At 41.0% G+C, this 16,623-nt stretch overlaps 2 protein-coding genes and 1 pseudogene across 4 annotated transcripts in view; 1 reads left to right on the forward strand and 2 right to left on the reverse strand.

Moving 5' to 3' along the window:
* Positions 1 to 6,658, reverse strand: part of TMEFF1 (transmembrane protein with EGF like and two follistatin like domains 1) — a 227,572-nt gene extending 220,914 nt beyond the window's left edge. Inside the window, 1 exon segment of the mRNA XM_006172345.2 lies at positions 6,575 to 6,658. The gene's annotated coding sequence lies outside the window, so the exon portion shown is untranslated.
* On the reverse strand, positions 6,172 to 15,869 carry LOC102483891 (60S ribosomal protein L23-like; annotated as a pseudogene).
* A 547-nt stretch (positions 15,870 to 16,416) lies between these two features.
* The window catches only part of TEX10 (testis expressed 10), a 48,440-nt gene continuing 48,233 nt past the window's right edge, over positions 16,417 to 16,623 (forward strand). For all 3 annotated transcript variants that reach the window (XR_003547284.1, XM_006165046.3, XM_014582765.2), the window contains exon 1: positions 16,417 to 16,500. The gene's annotated coding sequence lies outside the window, so the exon portion shown is untranslated. The remainder of the gene's footprint in view (positions 16,501 to 16,623) is intronic.

Here is a 16,623-nt window from a genome sequence, read left to right on the forward strand (position 1 = left end):
ACGCGAGTTTTGGATGCTGGAGGCCCAGTTATCAGTGGGACATCTTCCTTTCTCCCCAAAGGGCTAGATCACAGGAGCCATGGAGCTGTCTGTCTCTTGAAGAAGAGCTGTTCTGGGACCACCTTGACTTTATTTTTGTCAGAGGTGAGAGGTAGGGGTTCAGATTCATCTTTCTGCAAGTGGAGATCCAGTTTTGCCAGCACCATTTGCTGAAGAGGTTTTCCTTTTCCCACTGAATTGACTGATACCCCTTGTCAAAAATCAGTTGGCTGTATGTTTGAGCATTCATTTCCGGGGACTCTCTTCTGTTCCATTGGTCCACTTGTCTGTTCCTGTGCCAATATTTAACCCTTTTATAAGCTGACAAGTTAGCCTGCCAGGTTCATAGTAAAGATATCAGACTTCTAGGACAGAAGCAAGGTATTTATTCCTCATGGTGCTACACACAACATACACTTCATATGTTGTGCCAGTTCTTCAATACCCCCACTTCCCAGGGTGTTGATTTAGATGGGCCTACATGGATGCTACACACACATAGTAAATTAATCATAGTTGAGGAATTCCAAGTTTAGGAAACTCTACATTTTTTTTTTTTTAGAAACATATTTCTGTTATAAGACACTTACCAGAGAGTCAGAGACAGCAAGAAATCACCCCCCAGGGGGATGGTCATACCACAGTCTCTTCTCCTCCATTCTTCTCTTGGCATTTTGGACATGCACGAACATGTGCCCAGCATGAGTCTCAAGCTGCTGGGTCCAGGATTTGAACCATGGTCGACCACATAAGAGCCCAGTGCCTTAGCCACTATGCCACCTGCTGGCCCTGGGCACCCTAACAAGATACAGGAAAACCTGCCCAGCCTTTGCCCAGGAGTTAGAAATAATATCCAGTGTACTAAACCGCAAACATACCCTCCCAGTAGTCAAAGTGGAGGAGATATTATCTCTACCTTCCAAGGCTGTTTGCTACACAAGCATTTTTTTTTTTTTGAGAGGTTTTTGCTATAGGGCGCGTGCGCTGGCCAGACAGAGAGAGACATAGAGACAGAAAGCGAGAAATCACCCCCCAGAGGGGATGGTCACACCGCAATCCCTTATCCTCCATTCTCCTCTCGGGATCTTGGGCACGCACGCACATGCGCCGGGCGTGAGTTTTAAGCCACCGGGTCTGGTCCGTGAACTGCGGTCGACTACGAGGGAGTCCAGTGACATACCCATTACGCTAACTGCTGGTTCCCACTACACAAGCATTCTTGAAAAGATTATCTGGAACAAACCTGCCAGTGCCTCTGTCCACAAGATATGCGGAAACTTAACAGATAGAAATCGTATAAATACATTCTTTTATCCACTCTCCAGCTGATGGACATTGCATTGTTGGCACTTTGGCTATAATGAATAAAGTTCACATGAACATTCTTTTTGTATATACAGTTGTCCCTCTGTATTCATGGGTTCTGCATCCACTGATTCAACCAACTGTAGATACAGCCCTGCCATGCAATTGCTATGAAATGGAGGATGAGGTGGCTTCCTTAAAGAGAGACGCTGAAGGGACCAGCAGTTGGCATATGGCTATGTCGCTGGACTCCCATGTAGTTGACCGCAGTTCGGGTCCCAGACCTAGTGGCTTAAACTCGCGCCAGGCACGTGTGCATGTGTGCCCAAGATCCTGAGAGGAGAATGGAGGAGAAGGGATTGAGGTGCGGCCATCCTCCCTGGGGGATGATTTCTTGCTTTCTGTCAATCTGTCTCTCTGTCTTTCTGACAAGCGCACATGACCTAAAGCAAAAACTTCTCAAAAAAAAAAAAAAAGATGAAGACATTTATCCATATGCTTTTCTTTCCTTTGTATCTCATGCTAAAAATTACTGTGAGTAATCTCGAGATGATTAAAGTATGTGAGATAATGTTCATAGGTTAGATGCAAATACAAAGTCATTTTATGTAAGGAAGCTGAGCATCTGCAGATTTGGGTACCTGCAGGAGTCCCAGAACCTGCCACCTGTGAATATAGAGGGATGACATATGCTTTTGTTTCTCTTCGGTAAATGAGTATAATTGCTAGGTCATATGGCAAGTATATATTTAATTATAAGAAATCATCTGACTTCAAAAATAATCATAACAATATGCATTATTATTCCTACCATGACTGTGTGAGAGTTCTAGGTGCTTCTGCTTGTGGTGCAAATGTTAACATTTTACTATGCTTGCTTTATTATTAATATTTCTCTCTGTCTCTGTATATCTCTCCCCAAAACTTAGGTTTTTAATCATTTTTTTGGAGAGATTTTTGCTTTAGGGTGCATGTGCTTACCAGAGAGACAGAGAGGCAGAAAATGAGAAATCACCCTCCTGAGGGGGGATTGTCCATGCTGCAATCCATTCTCCTCTCGGGGTCGTGGGCATGCACAAGTGCCTGGTGTGTTATTTATTTATTTGTTTTTGGAGAGGTTTTCGCTATAGGGCACGTGCGCTCACCAGAAAGAGAGAGACAGAGAGACAGAAAGCGAGAAATCACCCCCCAGGGGGATGGCCATGCCGCAATCCCTTCTCCTCCATTCTCCTCTCAGGATCTTGGGCACGCACGCACACGTGCCCGGCATGAGTTTAAGCCACCGGATCCAGGACTCGAACCGAGGTTGACTACATGGGAGTCCAGCAACATAGCCATTACGCTAACTGCTGGTCTCCGCCTGGCGTGTTTTAAACCACCAGGTCTGGGACTTGAACCATGGTCGACTGTGTGGGAGTCCAGCATAGTCTGGGCCTCTATTTAAACATTTTTTTAAAAGAGGGCTAGCTGGTGGTGCAGTGGTTAAGGCACTGGACTCCCACATTGCTGACCACAGTTTGAGCCTTAGACCTGGCAGCTTGCTTTCTCACTTTCTCTCTCTCTCTCTCTGGAGGATTAAAAAATAATGAAAATAAATAAAATAAACAATTCTTAAAAACACACAAAAAAATTTTTAAGAATTATTTATTTTTGTTATTTAAAATTTTATTTATTATTTATTTTTTAAAAATTTGACCAGAGAGAGACAAGAGAGAGAGAGAGCAAAACAGAAAATGAGAAAGCAAACAGCCAGGTCCAGGATTTGAACCAGAGTTAACCAAGTGAAAGTCCAACACCTTAACCACCACACGACCTGTTGACCTTGCAAAACTTAAGTTTTGAGTAAACTATGTTGTGATATCCCTAACATTTTTGTGTTTTGAAAAATTACACTTTTATCAAAATCAGGAAATTAACATTTATATAATACTCCTATGTAGTCTATGATCTTATTTGGAATTCACTTTGCCTGTGAAGTCCTTTATAGCAAAATAAATTTTTTTTTCTTTTTTTTTTTGGAGAGATTTTCACTATAGGGTATGTGCACTCGCCAGACAGACCCAGAGAGACATAGAGACAGGGCACGCACGCACAAGTGCCCGTCATGAGTTTTAAGCCACCAGGTCCGGGACGTGAACCGCAGTCAACTACGTGGGAGTCCAGCAACATAGCCATTACGCTAACTACTGGTTCCCTATAGCAAAAGAAATTTTGGAATCACGTGCTATACTCAGTTACAGTGGTCCTTTGCAGTGATTTAATACAGTGATTTCATTTAAGTTTCTCTTTGTATTGGGGGAAATGGCCTTGTGATGCTAATCTCCCCATTCCTTTTATGGAGAGGGCATTGTCACAGCACACATGTGATCGACCGAGAGAGACACAGAGACAGCAAGAGGAAGAGTGAGAAATCACCCCCCAGGGGCGCTGGCCACACCACGATCCCTTCTCCATTCTCTTCCTGAAATCCTGGGCACATATGCACATGTGCCTGGCATTATTTTCAAGCCATTGGGTCCACGACTCAAAGTTGGCCAAGTGTGAGTCCAGTAACATAACCACTATGCCATCTGGTGGACCTGTCTCATCTCTTTTAAACATATTACCCTCATTTTAGTCTTATTTTTTAAAGAATTATTTTATTTAACTTTATTTATTTATTTATTTATTTTAATTTGACCAGAGAGGGGGAGAAAGAGAGAGAGAGAGAAAGGGAACATGAGAAAGCAAGCCTCCAGGTCTGAGACTTGAACTGCAGTCAGCCATGTGGGAGTCCAGAACCCTAACCACTAAGCAACCTGCTGTCCCCCATTTTAGTCTTTATTTTAAGCTAATTAACTGATTACTCAGTTAATTATACAAGATGATACATTTACATGGTTCAACATTTTTTTTGGAAATACTTTTATTGAGGACCAGCTGTTAGCGTAATGGCTATGTCGCTGGACTCCCATGTAGTTGACTGTGGTTCGCGTCCCGGACCCGGTGGCTTAAAACTCACGCTGGGCGCGTGTGTGTGCGTGTCCAAGATCCCGAGAAGAGAACGGAGGAGAAGGGATTGAGGCGTGGCCATCCCCTCTGGGGGGTGATTTCTCGCTTTCTGTCTCTCTGTCTCTGTCCATCTGGCACGCGCCCTATAGCAAAAAACAAAACACAAAACAAAACAAAACAAAACTTTTATTGAAATGTATTTATTTATTTTTAATTTGGCCAGAAAGAAGCAAGAGTAAAAGAGAGAGAGAGAGGAAGTGAGAAATCAAGCCACTGAGTGTGGGACTCAAACGATGGTTGGTCGTGTGGAAGTCCAGTGCCATTAACCACCATACCACCTGCCGGCCCCTATGGTTAAATATTTTAAAGGTACAAAATATTCACAGGGGAAAAAAAAAATCTCCTTTTTTCACCTGTCTCCCAGGTTTCCAATCCCTCACCCCCAAAACAATGTTTTTAGCTTCTTCTGTATTCATCCAGAGGCATTTTATGCACCTAGAAAAATGTAAAATGCTATCTTCTATCCCTCATACCTCAGTACAAATGTTTATGTTTCCTTATTAACTTACCAAGGAGCTCTTGACTTATAGTTGTGGCTTTATTTAAACTATACACACACACACACACACACACACACATATATATATACACACACATAAATATACATATATATACATATATACATATATAGGTTCTTTGTTTAAATCAGGAGCCATGGAAAGTCTGTACCTTACAGTTGGATGACATACCACTTAACCTCTTAATTTATATCTTCCTGTTCAATCTCATTTTATTCATTCAAAGAAATTTAATAAAAAATCAGGTTGCCTTTCTCAGTTTCCTATATCCAGATTTTGCTGACTACATTGCCACGGTGCTATGGGTTAAATGTAACCCCTCCACACACACACACACAAATCACGTGTTGGAAAATTAATTCCCAATGTAATAGTTTGGGGAATGGATCCTGAGAGGTGTTTAGGTTATGAGGGATAACCCTTAGAGATGGATTAATACCGATTATCAAAGAATTTGAGGCTGGGAATCTGATCTCTTGCTCTCTGGGGCTTCTCTTGCCCTCCTGTCTTTTGCCATGGTATGATGGCAGCAAAAAAGCCCTCATTCAGATGCAGCCCCTTGATCTTGAGCTTCTTGGCCTCTTGAACAATAAGAAATAAATCTCTGTTCTTTATAAATTACCCAGTCATAGGGATCTTAATTATAGTAGTGTAAAACTAACAGACACGTTATATAGTTTAATGCACTCCTCTCTCCTTAATTTGTTTTTGTTCTTTTGTTTTGTTTTGTTTTTAGAGAGATTTTTGCTATAGGGCACATGTGCTTGCCAGAAAGACAGAGAACAGAAAGTGAAAAATAGCCCCCTATGGCAAAAATTCGCCCCCTAATGGCAATGCTGCAATCCTTTCTCTTCCATTTTCCTTTTGGGATTTGGGCATGCATACACATGTACCTAGCACGAGTTTTAAGTTGCTGATTCCAGGACTTGAACCATGGTAGCCCATGTGGGAGTCCAGCAATGTAACCATTACATCATCTGCTGGTTCCTACCCTTAATTTCTGTAAGTTCATAGTTAGCACTAGGATTGATCAGATTCAGTTTCGATTTTTCTTTTTAGAGGTTTTTAACTTAGTGTAAGAGAGAGATAAAGACAGTGGGAGGGAAAGTAAGAAATCACCCTCTAGGGGGTATGGCCATGCTGCAATCCCTTCTCCTCCATTTTCCTCCCAGGATCTTGGGAACACATGCCTCTGTTCCCCGCATGAGTTTCAAGCTTCCAAGTGTAGGACTTGAACCATGGTTGGCCATGTTCAGCAACATAACAGCTATGCCATCTGCTGTCCCCTAGTTTTGATATTTTGGACAGGAGTTTTATGAAGGGGGGAGCAAATACTTTCTTGTTTTTGTTTTTTTTTACATATACACTAGAGAATCATGCAATGCTGTCAGTATTGGATGCAATTGTGGGCCACAAATCTGCACACTTCTTTGAAACTGGTCTTGGGGTGGCAGATCCTTTCACTTCACCTTATTGTTTACTATGACCCCCTACATTATCCTCCAAATAAAGAAAGAGACACTGTCTTTTCTCTGGTATGACTTTTGTTGTTGAATTACCACTGCTTGGATGCACCTTCCTCCTGAGCTCTGCTTTTCCTTCTTGACTGCAACCGTCATCACACCACCCACACCACCAATGGGAAGCCTGCTCAGCTGTACCTTGATCCTCTTCACAGAGATGATGCACGGATTTCTGGCTCCTGTGCTGTTAGCACAGTTGATCATGGCTCCTACAGGAAGACCCAGGGAAGTCCAGAATTTCGCTCCAGAGGACCCACAACGTTCTTGCTTTGACATCGTGGACACTGGAAAAGGACAGAAAGGTTTAGCAAGACTTTGTTTTATTTATTTATTTTTTTAATGGTTTTTGCCATAAGGCACATGTGCCTACTGAAGAGAGACAGAGAGAAACAATAAGAGGGAAAGTGAGAAATCACTCCCAGGAGGGATGGCCATGCTGCAATCCCTTCTCCTTCATTCTCCTCCTGGGATTTTGGGCACCTAGGCACATGGGCCTGGCATGAGTCCTAAGCTGCTAGATCTGGGACTCAAACTACAATCATCCATGTGCGAGTCCAGCACCTTAACCCGGGGACCCCTTTGCAAGATTTGTAGAAAGCACATTGTGGGGGCCAATTGGTGTAGTGGTTAAGTCGCTAAATCCCACATGGCCAATGGTATGGTTTGAGCCCTGGCCCTAGAAGGTTCAAAAACATGGGTGCATGTGTGTGCATGCCCAATGTCACAAAAAGAGAGAGAGAAAAGAAGAGATTGTAGTATGACTGTCCCCTATGGGAAGTGCTTTCTCACTTTGTGTCTGTCTCTATCTAACAAGAGTATTTACCCTGTAGTAATTTATTTTTTGGCAAATAATTATTTATGCAATTTTATTTGTTTATTATTATGTTTCAGTTTGACCAGAAAAAGAAGGAGAATGAGAAAGCAAGGTACCAGGTCCAGGACTCGAACTGTGGTTGACCATGTAGGAGTCCAGTGTCTTAAGCACCACACCACCTCCTGGACCTTCTGTAGCACATTTTTTTTTAAACTTTTTTTTTTAGAATTATTTCATTTAGCTTTATTTATTTATTCATTTGTTTATTTCAATTTGACCAGAGAGGGACAGAGAGAGAGAAAGAGAGCGAAAGTGACCAGGTCCTGAACTTGAACCACAGTCGACCATGTGGGAATCCAGTGCCTTTAACCACCACGCCACCTGCCAGGCCCTGTAACAAATTTTTTTTTTTTAAAGTTTATTGTCAGGACCAGAAGATGGCATAATTGTAACGTCACTGGATTCCCACATAGCCAACCACAGTTCAGGACCCGGACCTGATGGTTTCAAATTCATAGTAGGTACATGTGCATGTGTGCACCCAAAAGCCCAAGAGAAAGGATTGTGCTGTGACCACCCCCCCGGGGGGGTGATTTTTTGCTTTCTATCTCTCTGTCTCTTTGGCAAGGGCCTGTGCTATATAGCAAAAGTCTATTTTAAAAAAGTATATTATATTGTCATAAGGAGGTATATAGTTTCTGCTCGACTCTGTGATTTAATCAGCTATCAATGATCATTGCTCCGATTCATTTGTTTACTAAGAGTTGGGAAATGTTTTTTTTTTCCTTTTTAAAGAGAGAGACTTTTTGCTATAGGGTGTGTGTATTCACTGGAGAAACAGAGAGACAGAAAGCAAGAAATCACTCCCTGGAAGGGATGGCCATGCCACAATTCCTTCCCTCCATTCTCCTCTCGGGATTTTGGGCATGCACGCACACAAAACTGACGTGAGTTATTTATTTTTTTGAGAGAGATTTTTGCTATAGGGCGCATGCACTTGCCAGAAAGACAGAGACAGAAAGTGAGAAATCATCCTTTGTGGGGTGGCCATGCTGCAATCCCTTCTCGTGGGATTTTGGGCATGCCCACACACGCATCCAGCATGAATTTTAATGCCTGGTCTGGGACTCAAACCATGGTCAACTACGTGGGAGTCCAGCGATGTAACCATTACACCATCTGCTGGTCACAGTGATGATTTTTGTAAAAAATCATTTAGTTAATTTATTTATGCATTCATTTTTATTTATTTATTGAACTTTTTATTATTTAATTTTATTCATTCATATATTTTAATTTGACCAAAGAGAGAGAGAGAGAAAGAGAGAAAGTGAGAAAGCAAGCCACTAGGTCAGAGACTCAAACTGTGGTCGGCCATGGGGGAGGTTCCAGCACCTTAACCCCCATGCCACTTACTGGTTCCCCTCCCCCCCATTACGATGTTTTAATTCTGCCATTTCTATTTCATTTATTACCTGGAATATTTCTTTTATTTTTAAAATTCTTTTATTTAACTTAATTAGTTAATTAATTAAAATTAGACTGGGAAGGGACAGATTGAGAGTGAGAGAAAAAGAGAGGGATAGAGGAAAAGTGAGAAATCAAGCCGCCGGGTCCGGGACTCAAACTGCAGTCAGCCATGTGGGAGTCCAGAGCCCTTAACCACACTACTCCACCTACCAGCCCCAAGCTGGAGTATTTCTGCAAAAAAAAAAAAGATGTTCTCATCAACTTTCTGCCCAATTTTTTCAGTGAAGTTTTTTCAATACCCATTCATATTCTTTAATGGTTATAATATTTTCTTTCTTTTTAAAAAATGGCTTATTTTGTTTTCATTTATTTTATTATCTAAAAATTAAGTACTTATTTAATTTTATTTATTATTATTATCATTTTTTCAATTTGACTAGAGAAAGAGAGAGAAAGTGAGAAAGCAAGCCTCCAAGTCCAGGATCAAACCGCGGTCAGCCACCTACCAGTCCCTATTTTCATTTTTGTAGAGAGACTTTTGCTATAGGGCACGTGTGCTCGTGTGAGAACTAGAGAGAGAGAAAGTGTTTCTCTTGAGTGTGGGGATGGCCACACCTCAATTTCTTCTCCTCCATTCTCTTCTCAGGGTTTACACACACATGTACCCTGTGTTAGTTTCAAGCTGCCATTCTGGGATTCAAACCATGGTCAGCCATGTGGTAATCCAGCGCCTTAACCACCAACTAATAAACTTTCTAATGTCCCCTTGTATAATCTCTAGAACTAAGAGTCAATGAATTTTTGTCATTAAAGCCATCCAGTTGCATGCTCCTTGATTTACAATGGGGTTATGGCCAGTAGCTGAAAAATGACTAAGACAAAAAATGAAGTTGAAAATATCATAAATCAAAAACACGTTGAGGGAAAGAACAAAAAAAAAATCAAAAAAGCAAAAGAAATAATAAATTGAGGGGCTGGCATGGCCAATTTCAGTTTGAATCCTGGACCTGGTGGCTTATTTTTTTCATTTTCTCTGTCTCTCCCTCATCAAATTAAGAAATAACAATAATAGTAAATAAAATTAAATAATTTTATTCAAAAATTGTTGAATACATCTAATCTATCGAACATAGCTTAGCATACCTTTTTTTTTTTACAAAGAATTATTTAACTTTATTTATTATCATTATCATTATTTTTAAATTTGCTACAGAGCATGTGTGCTAATCAGAAAGAGACAGAGAGAAAGAAGGAAAGTGAAAAAACAGGCCACCAGGTTTGGGACCCAAACCAAGGCTGGCCATGAGGGAGTCTAGCACCTTAACGCCATGCCACCTGCTGGCCCCCAGCTTAGACTATTTTAAACATGTTCAGAACACTTAGAGAACTCTATAGCCTACAGCTGGACAAAATTATCCAACACAAAGTCCACTGTATAATAACGTGCTAAATACCTCATGAATTTATGGAATGCTGTTGATATTTAAGGTACAGTTTTTCCTGAATATGTATTATTCTTACATTACTGTAATGTCAGAAAATCCCAAGTTGAGTCATCGTAGGCCCTCTGTACTTTATGGCAGCCCAAGGAAACTAATACAGTAGCTTGTGTGGCCAACTGGACAGTTTTGGAGGTGAAGTCTTTTACATATTTAGAATGTATGTTCACTATAATTAATGTTTTCCGGACATGAGTCAAGGACCCTGATTAGTTATATGCTTGTAAGATAAATAACAAGATCTCTCTGGCTCAGCTTAGCAGACAACCCTTGTAAGTGTTGAGTTCATCGTTTAAAGTTGGAAAAACCCTGTCTTTATGTATATGCTTTTCACATCTTAAACCAGAGACAGTAAACTGGCAAACTATTCTTAAGTATTTCATTTGGTCCATACCATTTTTTTAAAAATAGACATTTGCTATAGGGGATGTGTGCTTGGCAGAGAGACAGAAAGAGAAAAAACAAGAAATCACTCCTGGGGGATTGCCACACTGCAATCCCTTCTCCTCCATTCTTCTCTTGGGATTTTGGGCATGCATGCACACGTGCTTGACATGAGTTTCAAGCCTCTGGGTCTGAGACTTGTACTGGGGTTGGTCATGTGGGAGTCCAGCGATGTAACCATTCCACCATCTGCTGGTCCCCTCAGTGTTTTAAAAAATAAGGGAAAATGGAGCCTGACAGTAACACAGGGGCATAAAGCGATGTTCTGCAAGGCTGATCCAAATAGGAAGGTTCTGGGTTTATGTCTAGGGACTTCCATGCGTACACCAGGCACATGTGTGTCTATGATCCTGGGCTGGCTAAAGCTGGGGTTGATTACAGCACGGAGATACCATTGGGAGTGCGATCTCTCTTTCTCTGTCTATCTCTATTTTTTTCTCACAGATGAAAAAAATGAACTTTTAAAAGGGGGGGACCAGCAGATGGCATAATGATTACGTTGCTGTACTCCCACATGGTCAACAGTGGTTCAAGACCTGAGACTCAAGGCTTGAAACTCACGCCACACATGTGTATGAGCATGCCCAAAATCCCAAGAGGACAGTGAAGGAGAAGGGACTGCGGGGTGGCCATGCACCTTGGGGGGTGATTTCTTGCTTTCTGTCTGTCTCTCTGGTGAGCACATGTGCCCTATAGCAAAAATCTCTCTAAAAGGGGGGGAGGGAGGAATGTACTTACTCATCAATAGTTTTATTTTTAAAATTTTATTTATTTATTTTAATTTGACCAGAGAGGGACAGAATGAGAGAGAAAAAAAGTGAGAAAGCAAGCTGCTAGGTACAGGACTCAAACCGCAATTGGCCATATGGTGTTCAGTGTCCTTAACCACCACGCCACCTGCCGGCCCCCTCACCAATATTTAAAGATCTTTTTTTTTCTAAGAGGTTTTTGCCTTAGGGAGCGTGCTGTGACTGCAAAAGAGAGTGACAGAGACAGTGAGATGTACAAGTGAGAAATCACCTGCCGCGGGGATGGCCACATTACAATCCATTCTCCTCTATAGAGAGAATATGCATGCACATGTGCCCAATGTGATTTTCAATCCACCAGGTGGGGGACTCAAATCATGGCCAGCCATGTAGGAGTCCAGTAACATAACTGCTACACCATCTGCTCGTCTCAAAGGTCAGATTTCTTATAAACATTTTTAGATTTCTGGTTTTGCTTGAAAATGAGAAGATTTGCATTCCCTTATGGTAGCAGTTGGCCGTTACTGAAGACCTGTTACTTCCTTCAGCTGGGCCATAACCCCTTCATCAGCTACATGGCCAACAGGCCCACTTACTCAACTGAGTCTGTAGCTCTTGTCTCAGAGCAAAGTAAGGCAACAAACAATGAGATACTGTTTTGCTGACACCACTGTGTAGCACCTGTTTCCTAGACATTCATTCAACAAATATTTGAGAGCTTACTATGTGCTAGGCATTGCTTCAGGTACTTAGAATATACCAGGGAACAAAATAGACAAAAGTCCCAGGTGAAGTTTATATATTAGTGGTAGATGGAGGATAAAATCAAACAATAAGTGATAAGTAAACCATGTAGCATATTAGAAGGAGGTAAATTCTAAAAAAAAAAAAGTAGAACAGAAAAGGAGAACTGCAAGTCCTTGGAGAAGGTAGGTGTAGTTTTAAAAAAGGTGGCCAGAGTAGGCCTCCCTGAAAAGATATTTGAATGGACTCAAGAAAAGGGAGGGAGTTAGCCATGTGAATTTATTAGGGAAGGTTGCTTTCGGCAGCCAGGAAAGCTAAAGCTAAGGTTCAAAGGCAGGCCTGAGATTCCTGAAATATTCAGACAAGAAGTCATTTTAAACTGAAGTGTGTCCTGGTATGTTCAGGGAAGCTATGCTCTAGGCGCCATCTCCTAGACTCCTGAAATATTCAGACAAGGTAGGGTGACCTATGTTTTTTTCTGTGTCTCTAGCTATCTGTCTGCCTTGCACACTCTCTTTGAATTTTAATTTTTTAAAAACTTTTCAACCACTTCTCCTCACCTTGGACCTTTTCTTTCACATGCTAATTCCAGAAGGCATTTTAAAGCTGAGGTGTGTCCGGGCATGTTTGCGTGCCACGCGGTTTTCATTTTTTACATGTAAATTTTTTTTTCTCTTTTTTGACAGTATTTTTCTAGTTCTTTTTCCTTTTGCTTATTTTTTTTTATCCTTACTCCCCCACTCTAAGCTTCACTCTCCACACACTGAATGTCTAGATATGCCTTGGTGCATCATAGCCAAGCATCTAAATACTTTTAGAATCATTGAACTCCTCACTGCTTATTGAACCTCCTGGTTTAATGAAGAAATTTCTTTTCATAAATCTGAACTCCTAATCTTTCTGGGGATACCCATAGCAAAGCACAGTGTAGGATAGATTTTGTCACTGAATGACCAGAAACAACTGCAGAAGCGCAAGAAACTTGAGGAATCAAGAAAATATCTCTCCCCTAAGGGAACAGAACATTTCCTCATCATTCACAAATCTCATGAAAATGTCTGATAGAGAATTCAGACTATTCATAGTGACAAAACTAAACAAGATGCAAGAGCTGAGAGATGATGAACTCCAGAAGATGCAGGAGAAATGAGAAAATGAATTCCAGGAGGTGTTGAAGTTCTTACATGACCTGAAAGAGGAAATATACACCATAAAAAAAAAATCAGATGGCGCTATTAGAGATGAAGGATGCTATTCAGGGAATCAAAACCTCCCTCAAAATTATTCAAAGCAGATTAGTCCATGCAGAAAATCAAATCTTGGATTTGGAAGGCAAAACCTCTGATCTAGAAAAAACAACCAAAAAAAAAAAACTGAGAAAATAACCCCCCAAAATGAGAATGCTACACGAGAAATACTAGACAGCATTGAGCACCCAAACACCTGGATAACTGATATCCCAGAAGGTGAAGAAACTAATAAGGGCATTGATAATCTATTCCATGAAATCTTGGAAGAAAACTTTCTAAATCTAGAGAGGCATTCAAATATCCAGACCCAAGAAATACAAAGGACTCCTAATAGAATCAACCCAAGAAGATCTTCTGCAACGCACATCATAGCCAGACTGGCCAAATCTACAGACAAAGACAAGATACTAAAATTGGCAAGAGAGAAATGTCAGGTTACTTATAAAGGTTATCCTATCAGGCTAATCTCAGACCTATCATCAGAAACAATATAAGCAAGGAAAGAGTCAATGTGAGCAAGGAAAGAGTGGTAAAATATATTCAAAGTGTTAAGTGAAAAACAGTTTGAACCAAGAATACTATACCTGGCAGGATTATCTTTCATATGCAAAGAAAGGATAAAAACATTCTCAGATAAATAAGACCTGAAAGAATTTGCCAATAGCAGACTCACTCTTCAAGAAGTTCTGAAAGGAGTGCTCTACTAGGAAAACTAAAGACACATACAGAAATAAGAGAACAAATGGCAACCAAAAAACCGACCAATTCAATGCTAGGGACAAAAATATCAATAATAACGTTGAATGTTAACTTCCGGGATTTAAATGGAAAGATTGAACCACAGTAACACTGCATATTCAACAGAAGAGTATTTGAACATTAAGACTGAAATCGTGAAATAGAATTTTATGACTTTTGAGTAACACATTACTGATTTCTTTTTTACTTTTTTCCCAATTCACACATTTTACTTTCTTTTGAGTTGTTGATAGGTTCAGTAATTTGTTAAAATATTTTTCTTGTTTGTTTCTTTAATGGAAACATAAACTTTTCTGTCTTCCTGACCCCTCTTGAATTGGAAATATTTGTGAGTATTCTTATTATTTGGCAGAAGTGTTATCTGCATAAGTTCAATACTGCTTGTTGCATTCAATCAGAAATTGGAAATATTCATTATTGGACAGGGCTTTGACTGGACTGTCATACTTGAAAATTAACTTGTGTGTTGGGTATTTGCTTTTCAACAATTTGAGCAGTTGACGTGTAAATATTTTCTCAAAAATATTTAAACCTATATTGTCTCTATTGTCATAGAGCCACAAACAAAATTATACAAATTTATAAAAAATATTTTGAACATTATCTTTAAAATTCAGTAGTTTGAAATCTTGAAAGTTGTTTATTAACTCTCAAGAACTATGGAGTATTAGCAAAAATTTTTTGATATGTAAAGTAAATGTTTGTGGAAAAATAAATAAATAAATAAATAAATAAATAAGAAAAAAATAAAGGCAGGCCTGTGTCATGTGTGTTTGAGGAAGCAAAGAAGCAAGTGTAGCTGGAACAGAGTGAAAAAGGGCTAAGTGGAAGGAAGAGATTCAGGGGCTGCCATCAGAATGTAGCAGACCTGCAGGTCATTGTAAGGATTTGGAAGGAATTGAGAACCACTGAATGGTTTCAGCAGAGGGCTTCACGACTTAATCTGACTTAAAGTAAACTTAAGCACATAGCTGTTCTGCTGATACTAGACTATAAGGGCAAGAAGGGGAATGCTGGAGCAGGGAGACCTATTTAGAGGCCTTTGGGCTTTTTTTTTTTTTATTGCCATGGGGAGCATGTGCTCACCAGACATAGTGAGAGAAAGTACCCCAACAGGGTGTGATCACACCACAATCTCCTCTCTTCCATCTCTCTATCCTGTCAGAGTTTGGGACATGCATACACAGGGTCTAGTATATTTTTCAAGCCACTAGGCAGGGATTTGAACCATGGTCACATGGAATCTGGTTCCCAAATAACCATTTGGATACATGGCCAGCTGTTGGAGGCTTTTTGCACTGATTAGAAGATGGCTTAGACCACGATTATAGAAAGGGAGGTGGTTTTAAGAGGCAGAAATCGGGATGTGCTTAAAGGTAGAGGTGATAGAATCTCCTGCTGGATTAAATGTGAGGTGTGAAAGACACAGGACAGGCCAAAACCCCAAGCTTTTAGCTTGAGTAACTGGAAAGATAGAGTGACTAATTGAGATGAAGCTAAAGAAAGAATAGACTTCAGAAGAAAGTCAGGAGTTTAGTTTTGGACATAGCAATGTATACTGATTGTCAAAGAAAATGTTGAAGAATGTGTTAGGTACAAGTTTGGAGTTTGAGGGACATTTCTACCTTTCCTCTTGTGGTCCCGTCTCATAGCTTTAAATATCATATGATGCCAATGACTCCCAAGTCATTATGGTTATGGCTGATTCAAGGCACACAGTGGTGGTGTGGGTGTGTTGCCAGAGAAGGCAGGAATGGGTTTCTGGCTGCTGCCTCTTCGATCCTGATGGAGTAGACATGGCTTTAGCTCTAGTGCTTAGGTCTCCCCAAACTCAGACGACATTGCTTTGAAACTCTATCCAGCATGCTGAGGCTCAACATCCTTGCCAGCTTTACTAAGAATCCGGTGAGCTACAGAGACAATTCTCTCCGTGGGAAGGCCCTTTCTTCCACGCCACTATAGTCTTTCTCAAGACCATCTTTCAAAGGCTCATTATTCTTCTTGCTTCCTCATCCCTTTCTTAGGCATTTCAGTGTCTTTCATTTAATTGCAAAATTGATTTCACTTCCTACTTCATCGCAGTAGTCCGAATGGTAGCGCTCACACACTTAGGGAGAATCCTCGACTAAGACTTCCCGGCTCCGGCCACGGGGTGATTTTGTCTATCTGCCCCCTCGTAGCCCACATTGAAGTCCTCAGGAATTCTCCCACTGCGCAGCCCCAAACTTCTCCCTTTCTTCATTCAGTTCAACTCGTACTCCTTTCGGACGCGGCTCCAGGTCTGAAGAGCTGCGGTGTGGGCGTGTAAATATAAGAGGGGTGCTCTCAAGCAGAGGTAAGCAGGGGGACCGCCGGCCACCCGGAGGCCGGCGGGAGTTCCGAGAAGGCTCCGAGGGCCACGCTTTGTCCTCGGAGGTGCGCGCTCGGCCCCCTCCCCCGGCAAGCCCGGGGCTTCCGG

The sequence above is a fragment of the Tupaia chinensis genome, unplaced genomic scaffold, assembly GCF_000334495.1.
Source record: "Tupaia chinensis unplaced genomic scaffold, TupChi_1.0 Scaffold143795_1, whole genome shotgun sequence".
NCBI classification, from domain to species: Eukaryota; Metazoa; Chordata; class Mammalia; order Scandentia; family Tupaiidae; genus Tupaia; species Tupaia belangeri.